The sequence below is a fragment of the Bos grunniens genome, chromosome 22, assembly GCF_055505025.1.
Source record: "Bos grunniens cultivar Pamir isolate PY7600 chromosome 22, Bosgru_T2T1.0, whole genome shotgun sequence".
NCBI classification, from domain to species: Eukaryota; Metazoa; Chordata; class Mammalia; order Artiodactyla; family Bovidae; genus Bos; species Bos grunniens.
Window position 1 is genome coordinate 20,916,904 of NC_141186.1, and position 13,019 is coordinate 20,929,922.

Sequence of the window (13,019 nt, forward strand, 5' to 3'; positions counted from 1 at the left end):
AGTAAGCGTCTTTTAATTTCATGGCTGCAGTCACCATCTGTAGTGATTTTGGAGCCCAGAAAAATAAAGTCTGACACTGTTTCCACTGTTTCCCCATTTCCCATGAAGTGGTGGGACTGGATGCCATGATCTTTGTTTTCTGAATGTTGAGCTTTAAGCCAACTTTTTCACTCTCTACTTTCACTTTCATCAAGAGGCCTTTTAGTTCCTCTTCACTTTCTGCCATGAGGGTAGTATCATCTGCATATCTGAGCTCATTGATATTTCTCCTGGCAATCATGATTCCAGCTTGTGCTTATTCCAGCCCAGCATTTCTCATGATGTACTCTGCATATAAGTTAAATAAGCAGTGTGACAATATACAGCCTTGACGTACTCCTTTTCCTATTTGGAACCAGTCTGTTGTTGCATGTCCAGTTCTAACTGTTGCTTCCTGACCTGCATACAGGTTTCTCAAGAGGCAGGCTGAGATGATGCATAGAAGACCTTAAACAACATGGAGAGATGCTTCTTAGCAACTCAAGTCAGCCCATCTGAGTAGAAATCAGTTGTTCCTTCTGAAAAAAGTAAAACTTTTGGTCGCTCAGTCGTGTCTGACTCTGTGACCCCATGGACTGTAGCCCACCAGGCTTCTCTGTCCATGAATTCTCCAGGCAAGAATACTGGAGTAGGTTGCCAGTTCCTTCTCCAGGGGATCTTCCCAACCTAGGGATCAAACCCAAGTCTCCTGCACTGCAGGGAGAGTCTTTACCATCTGAGCCACCAGGGAAGCCCTGTTCTCTCTGAGCCCTGTCCACACTGCAGATTTCTCAGCAGACTAAGCAGTTGCTGCATGTTTTAGCCACTTAGCTTGAAGGGGGTTGTCACACAGCAACAGGAACCTGCAGCAGCCGCTGCAAAGCACAGCTGTCTTTATTCTCCCGGGATCCCTCTTCTTCTTCATAATCTTCAACTCTGAAGGTCACGTTCAGCCCACCCCAACTCACTCACTCACAAATACACTCACTGGGCTGAATGGAGATGGATATTGGTTAAGCACCAAGTCTAACTCGAGTCAGAAAGAGGGTAAAACGAACAAGAGAGAAAAATACCTACTTTCTCAAATGAAATGTTAGTGCTTATATGAAAATCTTTTCTTTCCTCCTTCTTAAAGAATATATGCTTCCTCATATAACACAGCTCAGCTCCGTACTCTGTGATGACCTAGATGGTGGGAAGTGGGGGTGGGGTTTGGTGGGGGGGGTTGGGAGAAGTGGAAGGGAGGTTCAAGAGCAATGACGTATATATGTATATGTATATACAGCTGATTCACTCTGTTGTATAGCTGAAACTAACACAATATTGTAAAGCAATTATACTCCACTTAAAAATATATATGCTTCCAATATGTTGTTTAATTTCTGCCTGCTGATGAGAATTTTTTTAAGTAATTTTTGATTTTGAGTTAAATGATACCAGTTTGTTCTGAGTTCTAAAGTATAGAAATCTTTAATGATTTTTTATTTATATTTACATGTATTCAAACATGTTAAAAAGGTTTATCTTGTGGCTCAGCAGTAAAGAATCCGCCTGCAATGCAGGAGATGCAGGAGAGGGGGGTTCAGTCCCTGGGTCTGGCAGATGCCCTGGAGGAGGGCATGGCAACCCACTCCAGTATTCATGCCTGGGGAATCCTATGGACAGAGGAGCCTGGTGGGCTACTGTCCATGGGGTCACAAAGAGTCAGATATGGCTGAACTGACAGCATACACAAACACGTTAAAAATCAGCTTGTTTGTACCATCACTAATCTGTCTACACAGGTGATGTGGTTCAATATAGGAAAAGACTTTCTTCATCTGCATAAGGTTTCTAATATTGTAAACTGAATTTATTGGAGAAACAGAAATCACATGAATGCCACAAACATCACTGGACTGTTAGTTGCAAAGTAAAACAAATTGAAATGTACTTCTCCTCTGGGTTTCTGAGGGTCATAATCCTGGGAGGAGAAGGAAGCTCTGCTTGTATAAACCGTGACTCCTGGACTTGCTTCAAAGGACACTTGCAGTCATCAGACCCCTGAGTGTTTACTAGTTTGCATTCTCTTCACTGGAAACTCACCGATGCCTTTAGCGACAGCTTTGGTGCTTTGCTTTGCATTGTGCTTAACAGGGAGCTTGGCTGTTCAGCCACCAAATTTTTTTTTCTTGTGAATCTCATCAGTGCCCACTGTCCTGAGCTGCCGGATGCATGGTGGGCCTCCAGGATCTGCCTTTGTTTACCTCCTGTGTGAAGTTAGTCCCTTGTTAGTCAGGGGCCCTATTATCCATACTGTCACACAGCCTACCTTAAGGTTCAGTGGGTACCAGTGGAACATGCAAGGGCTGCTCTGTGACTAAGGCAGAGTTTACAAAACCCCTCAGCAACTTGCAGTCTTTAAAGACCCACCTGTAAGCTGATTCAAGGGTATCCATTCCAACAAATAGAAAGGGTAACATTTTCTCAACACATAGTTTAACCACTGGAGGGAAAAGAAGAAGAAGAAAATTCCGTTATCCCTGAAACTTACACCAAGACTAAGAAAACATTCACATACATAAAAGTCCTGAATTTTTCAGAATGCTCTTTGGAGCCCATATCTACCAATATATCCTGAGCAGTCACAAAATGCATGCCAAGTTTTGTTTCAAAAAATATAGCCGCCTACACATATGTTAGTATATTATGACATTTTAATTATGAAAATGACAGGGTTTTTAGTGATTCATAAATGCAGCATCGAAGCCTAAGTAGTATCTTCTCTGCAAGTATATATGTCCAGTCACTATACGAATTTTCTATGTATGTGTAGATGGCACATTTTAGTAAAACTTTATTACATTTTTCAACAACTCTGAAAAAGTGCTGGCAATCCCATCAACAGCTCCGATTAGGAGATCTAAGAATGCAACCACACACAGGTACAGCCTCAGCAAGGCCAGCCCACCTTGTCAAACTTCAGGAAGAGAAGAGCAGCAAGGGGCCCACATCAGCATCTGTGCCAACAATACGCACACAAAGCGCCCCCAGGTGAGAGGCCCTGCTTATTCAGAAATGCACAAGTCTTCTAACAAGTGCCTTCATTTCCCAAGATAAAAAGCCTTGGCTTCTTCCAGCTTGCACAACAAAGTAAAAGGAGATACAGCTAGGATGGTACAAGGTCTAAAACAGTATAATTGTAGGGAAGGATGGGGTGGGATGAATTGAGAGATCAGGATTCACATACGTACTCTGCTAGTGAGAACTAGCACTAGTTGAGAACTAGTCACAACTAGTGAGAACCTGCTCAGGGAGCTCGGCTGGGTGCTCTGCGGTGACCTAAAGGGGAGGGAAGTCTGAAAAGGGGATATATGTATATGTGTAGCCGATTCACTTTGCTGTACAACAGAAATAGTAATAACACAACATTGTGAAGCAACTCTATGCCAATAAAAATTACTATTTAAATGTTCTAGAAAAACATTTTAAAAAGTCATTTCCCCAAATGTAAAACAAAGATGGGAATAACAGTACCTACCTTATAAAGCAAACAATAAACATTGAATCATGAACTCTGTGTGTGTGTGTGTGTGTGTGTTTGTAGCGTATTATCCAAAACCCCTGTGATACAGTATCTAGGCCTGGAGGATGTGAAAACTCCTATAGTTGATCCTCTCTCTAAGAGACACGAATGGGTTTGTAGTCTCACGTGACAGTTTCTCCAGTTTTTGTCATTCCCTCCCCAGTGGCTCAGCAGTAAGGAATCTGCCTGCAATGCAGGAGCCACAGGAGACACTGGGTTCCATCTCGAGGTCAGGAAGATCCCCTGAGGAGGAAATGGCATCCCACTCCAGTATTCTAGCCTGGAGAATCCCCATGGACAGAGGAGCCTGGTGGGTGACAGCTCATGGGATCCCAAAGAGTTGGGCACCACTGAAGTGACAGCACGGCACCCCCAACCCCAGGTCCAGGGACTGATGAGAGAACAGAGAAAGTGGAGGCAAGACCATGATTTTGGTTTCTCAGTTGGCTCAGAGACAAAATTCAGAACAAAACATTTGAAAATTTATACTCTTGGCTGTAGAGGGCCCAAGTATGAATATATTCATACTTCTGATCAAGGATAACCTTTCTCATACAACATAATTCTTAAAATACTAACTTTATTTCCATGGGTTGCTTTCTTTTTATTTAAATATATTTTTTGATGTCAACCATTTTTAAAGTCTTCATTGATTTTTTTACACATTGCTTCTCTTTTATGTTTTGGTTTTTTGGCCTTGAAGAATATGGATTCTTGGTTTGCAGACCTAGGATTGAACCTGTGCCTCCTACACTGGAAGGTAAAGTCTTATTCATTGGAATACCAGGGAATTCTCCTATTCCATGGTTTTCCAAAAGAGAAGGAAGAACCAAAGACATGTAAGATGGCCCATGACCTCAACCTCATTAAATAAAAACACAACTCCTTTGTGGTATGACAATTTCATCACAGCTAAGTCAGCACATTATTATTGCTATCTTCTAGGTAGCAGAAAATCTGGGAGACTTATCTGCATTCTAGCTGGTTCCTAGAATACTCCTACTAATGGTCTCCAAAACATCCCAGATTATTGCAACATCACCTTAATTCCCATTACAAATTTACAAAGGAAAGTTGAAGCTTCCCAAGTTAGCAGTAGAATGCTGGGCCTTTTTCAATGTTATCTTATTTACTCCTACAGGCAACAAATATTTACCAAATGTTTTCAAGCATGAGACAGTGAATTAAATAGATATGTATGACCATCACCTCACCATTTTTTAAAAATTATTAATTTATATTTAATTGCTTTACAATGTTGTGTTACTTTCTGCTGTACAACAAAGTGAATCAGCTATGTGTATACATATATCCCCTCTCTCTTGCACCTCACCCTTTTAAAAAGAGATTTTACAAAATGGCTACAAATACCTACTAGATGGACAAACTAATACAAAAACACAAGTAGCCATGCAGACAAGGTCAACGTGTTTTTCCCCCAAAAGACATTCTTGAACTTCCTTTAAATTCAAAGACTTCTATCACACTGAAATATGCAGTAACAAAGCAAAACTTAAAAGGTCTGCATGAGATTACATAAAACCTTTGAACTTAAAGGATCCTACAGAGTACTGATTAAGTTCTTTGTCTAGAAGGATTAAATTTCCCCAGCCATTTACATTTCTAATCACAGGCTCTTAATGACCAAGGTGAATTAATACAAGTGATTAGTCTTGCTTACAGGAAAGCCAAGGCCTACGCCAGCAGCTCAGGCTCACGGACAATGACCTAGTTACTGTGTGATTCAGAAAGACTGAAATCCATGTTTATACGTGTCATATTCAGTGGTCTTTTGACCATGACACATGGCTCTTGATTGTACACCCTTTAATGCTTCATGATACATACTTCATATTCAAAAAAGGTGAATTCCATCCCACCAAACCATTTGATCCTCCCTGTGTCCAGTGGCAACTACTATTAACTTTCGTAGTTCTTAGCTATTATCTACTAGCTTTCATCAGGTCTCTACCCTGTAGCCAGAGTAATCTTTTCAAACACCCGGTCTTGCTGCTGTGGAAACCAGCTTTTCCTCAAAAAGTGTGTAGTCCAGAAATCCCATTCCTACATGTATACCCTGAGAAACCGAGGGCAGGAACTCAAACAAATCCTCATACAACGAAGTTCAGTGCCACATGATTCACAAAAGCCAAAAGGTAGAAACAAACCAAGTGTCTGTCAACACATGAATCAATAAACAAAATGTGGTCTATCCATACAATGTAACATTAATCTGCCATAAAAAGGGAATAAAATGCTGATATACACTACAATATGTATGAATACTGAAAATGCGCGTGCATGCTAAGCTGCTCAGTCGTGTCCGACTCTTTGTGATCCTATGGACTGTAGCCCACCAGGCTCCTCTGCCCATGGAATTCTCCAGGCAAGAATACTGCAGTGGATTGCCATTTCCTTCTCCAGGGGATCTTCCCGACCCAGGGATCGAACCTGCGTCTCTTACGTCTCCTGCATTGGCAAGTGGGTTCTTTACCACTAGCAGCACCGGGGAAGCCCAGAAACATTGGACTAAGTGACAGAAGACAGACACCAAAGCACAAATCATGTCTGATTTCACTTATATGAAATATCTAGGAGAGAAAAGATTTAAAAGAAACTATATTAGAGGTTACAGGGACTATGGGGAATGGAAAGTGGGGATATCTCACTTAATGTTTAGGGTGATACAAATTTTGGGAAATAGAAAGTGGTAATTAATGGTTGTGCAACATTGGGAGAATAATTAATGGTTCTGAACTGTACATGTGAAATATTACTGGTTTAAAAAGTAGATTTGGGGGACTTTCCTGGTGGTCCAGAGGCTAAGACTCTGCACTCCCAATGCAGGGGACCCAGGTTTGATCCTTGGTCAGGGAACTAGATCCCGCAACTAGGAGTTCACACGCCACAAACGAAAAGATTCCACATGTTGCACCTAAGACCCAGCACAGTCAAGTAAAGAAATAATAGTAAGTAATTTTTTTTTTTTAACTTTGGTACCTTTATACAAAGGAATATCACTCAGGCATAGGAATGAAATTGGGCCATTTGTAGTGATGTGGATGAACCTAGAGACTGTCATACAGAGTGAAGTCAGAAAGAGAGAAACAAATGTAGTATATTAACACATTTATATGTGGAATCCAGAAAAATGGTTCTGATGAATGAACCTATTTGCCGGGCAAGAGCAGAGACACAAACTTAGAGAGTGGACTTGTGGACACTGTGGCAGGGGCGAGGGGTGGGGAGCCCAAAACGAACTGAAAGAGTAGCATTGATGTATATACACTATGATGTGTACAATAGCTAGCTAGTGGGAAGCTGCTGTTAGCACAGGGAGCTCAGCTCGGTGCTCTATGATGACCCAGAGAAGTGGGATGGAGCAAAGGTGGGAGGGAAGCTCGAGAGGGAAGGATACATATACGCACTGCATGACTTCATGTTGTTATAAACGCAGAAACTAACACAACATTGTAAAGCAATTATACTCCAATTTTTAAAAAACATAGCTTTTCTAATATACACTTTAACACAATAAAAACTAATTAATTAAACACCCAAAGATAAAAAAGTTATCAGTCTTACTAGATGATTCTTCTGCTTAAGCCCCTTTCATTGAGAAGATGAGAGTGAAGACCACGATGATCCCCATGGCCCACGGGTCCCCCAGAGTACGGCTTCTCCATCTCCCCCACTTTAGTGAGTTCCACTCCTCTCTCTCCTCTTCATTCCTTACACTCTGGCTTTCTCTCAGTCATTTGAAAGCATTATGCCCCTCATGCTGCTGCTGCTGCTGCTAAGTCACTTCAGTCAGGTCCGACTCTGTGAGACCCCATAGACAGCAGCCCACCAGGCTCCCCCGTCACTTTCATGCATTGGAGAAGGAAATGGTAACCCACTCCCATGTTCTTGCCTGGAGAATGCTCCCCATAGGGCCCCTAAACAAGCTAGGTCCTCTTCCCATTTCACCCGTCAAATTTCGGCTTATTTCTTACATTTTTAAGGAAGGATTTCTCATCCAACAGGTCAGATCCTCCTATTTCGCACACACACAAACACACACGAGTTCTCCTTTACAACGCTTACTATATTTTAGACTAATTGTTATGTTTGTGTGTGTTTTGTAGCCAGCTTCCAAGATAGCACCCGATGACCCCCACCTCCTTGGAGGGGCACCCTTGCATGGTCCCCTCTCCCACTGTTCCAGGGTTGATTTGTGTGACAAACAAAATACGACAGAAGTCACTTATGAGACCTGGTTTTCAAAGACTGTCGACTCCATGTGGGTTTCTCTCTCTGATTCTCATCACTTGCTCCAGGGGGATGCTCCATCATGAGGAGCCCTATGCAGAGGGGACCATGGGGTCAGAATGACAGCCTGGTGAGTGAGCATGGAACTGCTTGGCTCAGTGCCTGGCACAGCTTCAGAGACTCCAGCTCTTACCAACGACTTGCACACAGTCACCTAAGAGACTCTGAGCCAGAACCACCTGGCTCAGTGTCTTGCTGCTCCCAATCCCCGGATCCTTAGAAACTGAATGAGATAATCCATCTTTGTTGTTTTAAATGGATAATTTTTACATAGAGATAGATATGATTATTTGATGACTATGATTATTGTTTGATTAATATTCCCCTTCACATTCATGGAGAACAAATACTGTTCCTTACTGTACTCCCCAATTATATAGCCAATGTCTATCACAGTATCTGACATAAAGCAGACATTCAATAGATATTTGTTTAATAAATGAATGAATGAGTAAACCCCAGTGACTTTGCACATCTACTAAGAGAAGATAGGAGTTTTACATGCCTTTGACATTGGACAGCCTGGGTCATTCAGAACCAAGCTCTGTTGACACAGCTTTGAATGTAAGCCATAGTTCATTCACAAGCACTCCAGGGAAGACAAATCAGTACTCATGTCTTTAGTTAATAGACCATGCAACTTGACAACTTGGAAGAAGTCAATTTATATGCTTTTACATGCAACGGAGAATATTAAAAAGGTACCACTGCAAACAGTGCAGAGCCATTCCTTTATAGAGACTGAAGGCCCTGCCAGGCGTGAGAGGGTTGAAGAAAATGAAAAGGACAAGGCGAAAGTGAGGCAGAGACTTATATGAGAGAAGTACATTTTCTGCCCATTATTGTGATGGACAGTTTTCTTTGAAAAACAGCTCAAATTCAACTAATGCATTTTACTCCCTTAATGCAAAGATAACCTTTTAAATGGTATTCCAGATCCAGGAATGATAGTTAAATGGGGGAAAAAGGAACAAAAAGGTGATCAAATAAAATAAAACCTGGAAAGCAACTACTTTAGCATGAATCTCGACATTAAGGCATTATAAAAACAAGCCAAATTTAGACACCAAAATTTCCAAGCATCTATTTTCCTTGAAGAATAATATTACCAGCTCAATAGCAGACATGGGTTTGGGTAGACTCTGGGCTTTAGTGATGCATAGGGAGGCCTGGCGTGCTGCAATTCATGACTAGGCAACTGAACTGAACTGAACTGAAAACACTTAAACCTGCTCTTCATCCAAGCAAACAATGGATCTCTCCTGGCCTCCTCCATTGGACCAACTCACTCCCTGAACATATCTTGGATCAATGGAATGTGAAAGCATAGAATCATAGAGAAAAAGAGAGAAAGAAACATAGAACTTGAGGTTATAAACAGCCAAGCAAAATCCCCGAGAGATCAAGGAAGCAGGACTGGGACAGCAAGCACGAAGTTACCAAAGAACTGTCAAAGGGAAGAATTAATGATGCTCACAGTTAGTTATTATTTGTACTGCTTCTCTTTAAACACTAATTTCCATGGTGAATTTTTCATATGAATGCAGTAGGTATCAGTTAAGTTCAGTCACTCAGTTGTGTCTGACTCTGTGCAACCCCATGGACTGTAGCACGCCAGGCTTCCCTGTCCATCACCAACTCCCAGAACTTACTCATGTCCATCAAGTTGGTGATGCCATCCAATGACCTCATCCTCTTTCACCCCCTTTTCCTCCGGCCTTCAATCTTTCCCAGCATCAGGGTCTTTTCCAAAGCTGGCCAAAGTATTGGAGCTTCAGCTTCAGCATCAGTCCTTCCAATAAATATTCAGGACTGATTTCTTTAGGAAGGACTGGCTGGATCTCCTTGCTATCCAAGGGACTCTCAGGAGTCTTCTCCAACACCACAGTTCAAAAGCATCAATTCTTCGACGCTCAGCTTTCTTTAGAGTCCAACTCTCACATCCATTCATGACTACTGGAAAAGCCATACCTTTGACTAGATAGACCTTTGTTGGCAAAGTAATGTCTCGGCTTTTTAATATGCTGTCTAGGTTGGTCATAGCTTTTCTTCCAAGGAGCAAGCGTCTTAACTTCATGGCTCCAGTCACCATCTGCCGAGATTTTGGAGCCAAGAAAATAAGATTGTCACTGTTTCTGTATCTATAGGCCATGAAGTGAAGGGACTGGATGCCATGATCTTTGTTTTCTGAATGTTGAGTTTTAAGCAAGCTTTTTCACTCTCCTCTTTCACTTTCATTAAGAGGCTGTTTAGTTCTTCATCTTCTGCCATAGGAGTGGTGTCATCTGCATATCTAAGGTTATTGATATTTCTCCTGGCAATCTTGATTCCAACTCGTGCTTCATCCAGCCCAGGGTTTCTGACAATGTACTCTGTGTTTAAGTTAAATAAGCAGGGTGACAATATATAGCCTTGACATACTTCTTTTTCTATTTGGAACCAGCCCATTGTTCCATGTACAGTTCTATCTGTTGCTTCTTGACCTGCACACAGATTTCTCAGGAGGCAGGTCAGGTGATCTGGTATTCTCATCTCTTGAAGAATTTTCCAGTTTGTTGTGATCCACACAGTCAAAGGCTTTGGCATAGTCAATAAAGCAGAGATAGATGATTTTCTGGAACTCTCTTGCTTTTTTCATGATCCAATAGATGTTGGCAATTTGATCTCTGGTTCCTCTGCCTTTTCTAAATCCAACCTGAACATCTAGAAGTTCACAGTTCACGTACTGTTGAAGCCTGGCTTGGAGAATTTTGAGCATTACTTTGCTAGCGTGTGAGTAGAGTGCAATTGTGCAGTAGTTTGAACATTCTTTGGCATTGCCTTTCTTTGCAATTGGAATGAAAACTGACCTTTTCCAGTCCTGTGGCCACTGCTGAGTTTTCTAAATTTCTTGACATATTATTGAGTGCAACACTTTCACAGCATCATCTTTCAGGATTTGAAATAGCTTAACTGGAATTCCATCACCTCCACTAGCTTTGTTCGTAGTGATGCTTCTTAAGCCCCACTTGACTTCGCATTCCAGGCAATCTAACTCTAGGTGGGTGATCACACCATTGTATTTATCTGACTCGTGAAGAATTTTTTGTATAGTTATTCTGTGTATTCTTGCCACCTCTTCTTAATATTGAGAGAGTCATTTCCTAGACAGGTTGATAAGAAGTGTAGGGATCCCCAAGGGGACAGGGGTCTGGAGTTCCCAAGGAGGAAGAAAGGACAAACTTTTTTTCCTCTACATTCCTTAGGATTATATAATAATAATGTATCCTGCCTGAGGACAGTCTCTGGCTTAAACCTTCTGGCTAATTCTGTTATCTTACAATGTAAATTATGGGAGTAGGTCTGGTGAGGTCTTTACAACCTCCAAACATTCTTTGGATTCATTGGAGAGTATATAACTCCATTGCTAACACTAGCAAGGGGGTACTCTTTCTACCCCTTTCTGATGTCTACGTCAGAAGCTTTCTTTATCTCCTTTATACTTTAATAAAACTTTGTTACACAAAATATATGAGCGATCAAGCCTCATCTCTGGCCCCGGATTGAATTCTTCTCCTCCGGAGGCCAAGGATCCTGGCGTCTTTGCGCGGTTCAACAACAACCTTTCAATATCTTCTGCTTCTGTTAGGTCCATACCATTTCTGTTCTTTATTGTGCCCATCTTTGCATGAAATGTTCCCTTGGTATCTCTAATTTTCTTGATGAGATCTCTAGTCTTTCCCATTCTACTGTTTTCCTGTATTTTTTTTTTTTTTCTTTTGCATTGTTCACTTAAGAATGTTTTCTTATCTCTCCTTGCTATTTTCTGGAACTCTGCATTCAGATAGGTATATCTTTCCTTTCATCATTTGCCTTTCACTTCTCTTTTTTTCAGCTATTTGTAAGGCCTCCTCAGACAACCATTTTGCCTTTTTGCATTTCATTTTCTTGGGGATGGTCTTGATCACAGCCTCCTGTACAATGTCACAAACTTCTGTCCATAGTTCTTCAGGCACACTATCAGATCTAACCCCTTGAATCTATTTCTTACTTCCACTGTACAATCGTAAGGGATTTGATTTAGGTCATACCCGAATGGTCTAGTGGTTTTGCCTACTTTCTTCAATATACGTCTAATTGTGACAATAAGGAGTTCATGATCTAAGCCACAGTCATCTCCCAGTCTTATTTTTGCTGATGATATAGAGCTTCTCCATCTTTGGCTGCAAAGAATATAATCAATCTGATTTTGGTGTTGACCATCTGGTGACGTCACGTGCAGTCTTCTCTTGTGTTGTGGGAAGGGGGTGTTTGCTATGACCGGTGTGTTCTCTTGATAAAACTGTATTAGCCTTTGCCCTGTTTCGTTTTGTACTTCAAGGCCAAATTTGCCTATTTCCCCAGGTATCTCTTGACTTCCTACTTTTTCATTCCAGTCCCCTGTGATGAAAAGGGCATCGTTTTGGGGTGTTAATTCTCAAAGGTCTTGTAGGTCTTCATAGAACCATTCAGCTTTTTCAGCATTACTGGTTGGGGCATAGACTTGTATTTCTGTGATACTGAATGTATATAACTTAGATTTTCACAGAGAAGCATCTTTATTGTGAGGAATATATGTGTGTGTGTGTGTGTGTGTGTGTGTGTATACCCCAAGCTGCTATATTCTCAATACATAACAATAAGAAAAATCAAGGTGGGACCAGATTTGAAGTATAAAAGTTTAGAATGAGGAGGAACTTTACATCTTATTTGTTGTTGTTGTTGTTGTTTAGTTGCCAAGTCATATCTGACTCTTATGCAGCCCCATGGACTGTAGTCTCCCAGGCTCCTCTGACCATGGGATTTCCCAGGCAACAATACTGGTGTGGGTTGCCATTTCCTTCTCCAGGGACTCTTCCTGACCCAGAAGTTGAACCCTCAAATCCTGCATTGCAGGTGGATTCTTTACAACTGAGTCATCTGGGAGGCCCCTTTATTATTTTTACATTTGTAAAATCACTAATTCTAATTCGTAAAATTAGAAATCACTAATTCTCCTGTGTTATTTCTCTGGTCCCTCTTCTGATTACTTCCCCTGTCATCTGACTCTTTGTGCATGTCTTCCTTAGAGAGAAGGTGTAGACAGCAGGTGGGGGATGAACATGAA

General features: G+C 41.4%; 1 protein-coding gene across 10 annotated transcripts in view; it reads right to left on the minus strand.

Moving 5' to 3' along the window:
• Positions 1-1,866: 1,866 nt before the first annotated feature.
• LOC147348197 (uncharacterized) overlaps positions 1,867-13,019 on the minus strand; it is a 544,560-nt gene continuing 533,407 nt past the window's right edge. For 4 of the 10 annotated variants that reach the window (XR_015151169.1, XR_015151168.1, XR_015151183.1 and 1 more), the window contains 2 exons: positions 2,431-2,503; positions 1,872-2,267 (listed from right to left, as the gene is read on the minus strand). The gene's annotated coding sequence lies outside the window, so the exon portion shown is untranslated. Of the gene's footprint in view, positions 2,268-2,430; positions 2,504-13,019 lie in introns of all 10 variants that reach the window. The other 6 variants (XR_015151182.1, XR_015151167.1, XR_015151184.1 and 3 more) reach the window with 3 other exon arrangements.